General features: G+C 42.9%; 1 non-coding gene across 1 annotated transcript; it reads right to left on the bottom strand.

Annotated features, from left to right (window-relative positions):
- Window positions 1-117: 117 nt before the first annotated feature.
- Window positions 118-308, bottom strand: LOC116223347. Its single transcript, XR_004165050.1, has one exon. It is a non-coding gene; the product is annotated as a U2 spliceosomal RNA (small nuclear RNA).
- Between the last annotated feature and the right edge of the window lie 4,692 nt (window positions 309-5,000).

Here is a 5,000-nt window from a genome sequence, read left to right as displayed (position 1 = left end):
GTTTACTCACAGCCTGGGCTGGGCCTTTTGGCTGCCTTGCTGGACATTTAGTTTATCGTCTGCCATGTCCTTTTTTCTTTGAGTTTTTTTTTTCTTTTTTTTTTTTTTCTTCCCGGTGGGAAGTGCACCGTTCCTGGAGGCACTGCAATACCGGGTCGATGCGTGGAGTGGACGGAGCAAGCCCCTATTCCATCTCCCAGTTCCAAAAATCAATTTAATATATGGTCCCCGGGTAGGGGACGTATCAGATATTAAACTGATAAGAACAGATACTACACTTGATCTTAGCCAAAAGGCAGAGAAGCGTTTGTCTTTGAGTTTTCTAGTGCCACGTGCTTCTGTTGTGCTTCGGACCTTGCCCGTGTGTCACTTCCTGCCTTTGTGTAGTTTCCTGCCGTTTTCACACCTGATTCTGATTCTTAGCCTATCCATGGTTTATATTGATTTCACCTGCTTGTTTTCCGTTTTCTGTTCTCTGCCGACTTCCGGTACTTCGCTTTCCCCTCTTTATTTTTCTTCCGGGTATCTTGTATGTTGTCACTCCTACCCTCTTGTGTCGGGCTCTTGAGTCCTCTCTCCTGTCAAACCCTGACAGTCCACTGACAATAGATGATAATAAAATAGATGATGAGAAAGTAATCTCCCTTCTAACAATTATATCCTCTCTAAAGTGGCATTATGTAGTAATTGTACATCAGGATTAGGGTTAGGATAAGCAGTTGTACCTTAAAATAACAGCTTAAAAAAATTGGGGCGCTACAATTACTTTTAATATGGAGAATCGCCTCCGTGCCATTGCCTTACCAGGGTCCGTAGGCATATTACTGTGTTATGTAGGTTTGCCTGAAGCCGCCCGGTTTCTACTGTTTGCCGAACTAGTAAGTAGCTTATTTGCCGTCTTGCTTTGTCTTGTGTCGCACTTGCTTGATGTTTGACTGTGTTAGGACAGTTGTTGACTAACTAGTTTGTCATAGTGTCAAAGTAAGCACATTTCAAGAGGTTTCGCTAGTTTTAGCCGCTAGCATCTCGTTAGTGATTAGCAATTCCTCCATTATGCTGCTTTAATGCACCCACTATAAAATCTGAATTTGGCAAGGTAGCTTTTCATGTTCATCCTGTAACTCCTTTCAAAATCAGTGAAAACATTCCTTCACTCATTCTGCTTTCTGACTTGTGTTGGATTGTTTTGGAAACCTTTTAAGTTATCACTGTGAATACCTTTAGATGTTTTTAGACTTTTATGTCACACACCCATTTCTTCTTAATCTCTTCTTGCTAATCGTTTTTGTGTTTTGTGTTTTTTGTTTTAAACTTGGTGCTCTTTTCTCTTGGCCAGGGCTTGCTTGGAAAAGAGACCTTGCCTCAGTGTGACTACCCTGTTTAAATAAAGGATGAATAGTTAACATGTCACAAGCTTCCGCCTAATGTTATGAACACGTCTATGAACACTGTCCTTTCATCTGACTCACTTAGGATGTCTTCATTAGCTTTATTCAAGCAGCACTATAATCTACCAAAGTAAGTTTAATCAGTCATGACATTGTAAACAACAGCAATATTTGTTTGTTTTGTTTTGTTAGTTGTTAGGCGAAGCTTAGAGTGAGGATTAGGTGGATTTTACTATGCTTCGAGAAGTTGAAGATATTTTAATATGGAATTTAATGGGAATTAAGTCCTAAGCAAGCATATATAGTTAAAGTGCTTTTTGAATCCTGAGCAATTTGAGAAAATGGATGAGGAATTGGTAAGTGAATAAACACCATTCATAACCTGAAAGTAGCTGACACATATAACATGCGTAGCTACATTTCATAACCTCCCTGTCTCTTTCTGGATTGACTACAAAGTCCTTATACTCACCCATACATGCATAAATGGGCATGCACCTCCCTACCTGCAAGAATTAATTACTCCCCAAACCTCCACCTGCACCCTCAGGTCTTCAAACAGCTCACTCCTCCGCGTCCCCAAAACAAAGCTCCGCACCATGGGCGAACGGGCCTTTTGCTCGGCAGCGCCACGCTTATGGAACAGCCTCCCTGACCACCTAATGGCAACGCAGATGCTGGACTCCTTTAAAGCTGGACTAAAAACATTTTTATTCAGGAAGGCATTTCTGGCCTTGTGTTAAATCTTATGTTAAAATGTTAAAAAGCTTTCTATTATGCTTATGTTAACTCATTTGAATTGTATTGTATTATTTTAGTTAGTTTCTAATATGTTGGCACTCTGAGATTCTTCTGAATGAAGAGTGCGTTACAAATGAGATGAATTATTATTATTATTATTATTATAACCTGAGAGTAGTTGACATATATAACATGCGTAGCTACATTTAAGGCCTCCTTCAGTTCTATTTTAAAGTTCAACTTTCAGTGGTCCAGTGGTTCAAACCTAAACATTTCACACTGACATAAAGGGTATGTCACACCACTGATTTATATTAAAAAAAATCTCCCACAATCAATACTATGTAAGATATGAGGTTTTGTACTGCAAGCAACAATAAGCTATTGCAAATGGATCCACTACCTGCTTTTATGATCCAGACATAAACCTTATCTGTTGGCTTCTGCCCTTGCTTGCTGAAGGCACACACTCATTTTTTGAGGCTTTAAATGGACATCATGAATATTAGCATTTGGGGTGTATTGTCAGAGCAAAGATATATGAGCCTGCTATCACTTCTCCCAGGTGCTTTCATTCAGAGGGTCATAAAAATCAATATTGTTAGCACACACATCAGCACACGCACACACACACACACACACACAGACACACACACACACACACATCAGCACACACACACACACACACACACACACACACACACACACACACACACACATCAGCACCTGCAAGAATTTCACTCTCATTTGGGGCTGGATAGTCCAACCTGGGCAGAGATAAAAGATGAATGATTATACGCGGATCCAATATATATTGAAACTGTGGGCCATCGCCATTAGTATTTTTACTGAGGCCGTTAATCTGCACACATTTTGGAGCGGCGGAACGTCTCAGTTGATAGTCCTTCAGCGAGAGGCTGCTGCTGCCAGGTGCCTTATGATATGGTGCGCCTTGAAAGACCCAATTAGTTTAGCACCAGATAACATTCGCTGAGCCCATAACACCTCTGAACCCCTAGAACACACACACACACACACACACAGACTCATACACACACACACACACACACAGACTCACACACAGACACACACACACACACACACACACACACACAGACTCACACACACACACACACACACACAGACTCACACACACACAGACTCACACACACACACACACTCACACACACACACACTCACACGCGCACACACACACACACTCACACACACACAGACTCACACACAGACTCACAGACTCACACACAGACTCACACATGCACACACACACACACACACACACACACACACACACACACACACACACACACACACACAGACTCACACACAGACACACACATACACACACAGAGACTCTCACACACACACACACACCCGCACACACACACACAAACACACACACACACAGACTCACACACATGTATATACACCCACACACACACACACACACACACACACACACACACACACACACACACAGACACAGAGACAGAGACTCACACACACACACACACACACACACACAGACACAGAGACAGAGACTCACACACACACACACACACACACACACACACACACACACACACACACACACAGACTCACACACATGTACGTATATACACCCACACACACACACACACACACACACACACACAGACACAGAGACAGAGACTCACACACACACACACACACACACACACACACACAGACTCACACACATGTATATACACCCACACACACACACACTGCCATTCACAAATATAAGTTTCTGGAGTCCCTGGCCTTATTTCATGGTCTAATTCTGTGGCCTTGTTTGACGTCAGCTGATCATGTCATCCTTCTCCATGGTCTATTCCCCGCCTGAGCGGCCACTGTGTCTTCAGTGGGTGTGTGTGTGTTTCAGTGGGTGTGTGTGTGTGTGTGTGTGTGTGTGTGTGTGTGTGTGGCTTCAGTGGGTTCACTGTGGTTTAGATCAGAACTAAGATCTTCAGTGGGTTCACTGTGGTTTAGATCAGAACTAAGATCTTCAGTGGGTTCACTGTGGGTTGGATCCGAACTAAGATCTTCAGTGGGTTAGATCAGAACTAAGATCTTCAGTGGGTTAGATCAGAACTAAGCTCTTCAGTGGGTTAGATCAGAACTAAGATCTTCAGCGGGTTTACTGTGGTTTAGATCGGAACTAAGATCTTCAGTGGGTTCACTGTGGGTTAGATCAGAACTAAGATCTTCAGTGGGTTTACTGTGGGTTTACTGTGGGTCAGATCAGAACTAAGATATTCAGTGGGTTTACTGTGGGTTTACTGTGGGTTAGATCAGAACTAAGATCTTCAGTGGCTTCGATCAGAACTAAGATCTTCAGTGGCTTCGATCAGAACTAAGATCTTCAGTGGCTTCGATCAGAACTAAGATCTTCAGTGGGTTCACTGTGGCTTAGACCAGAACTAAGATCTTCAGTGGGTTCACTGTGGCTTAGATCAGAACTAAGATCTTCAGTGGGTTCACTGTGGCTTAGACCAGAACTAAGATCTTCAGTGGGTTCACTGTGGCTTAGATCAGAACTAAGATCTTCAGTGGCTTCGATCAGAACTAAGATCTTCAGTGGGTTCACTGTGGCTTCGATCAGAACTAAGATCTTCAGTGGGTTCACTGTGGCTTAGACCAGAACTAAGATCTTCAGTGGGTTTCACTGTGGCTTAGATCAGAACTAAGATCTTCAGTGGGTTTAGATCAGAACTAAGACCTGCCACTCTGCATGCTGTGAAGATCTGACCCTTGACCTTTGACAGTGATTCTTAAAGTCTTTCTGGAGAGAACTTTATGAACAGTAAATACACGGCTCCTGCCGAGAGCACG

The sequence above is a fragment of the Clupea harengus genome, chromosome 13 (genome assembly GCF_900700415.2).
Source record: "Clupea harengus chromosome 13, Ch_v2.0.2, whole genome shotgun sequence".
Classification (NCBI taxonomy): domain Eukaryota; kingdom Metazoa; phylum Chordata; class Actinopteri; order Clupeiformes; family Clupeidae; genus Clupea; species Clupea harengus.
Note: the sequence above shows the minus strand (reverse complement) of the source record. Positions and strands in the feature narration are given on the sequence as shown.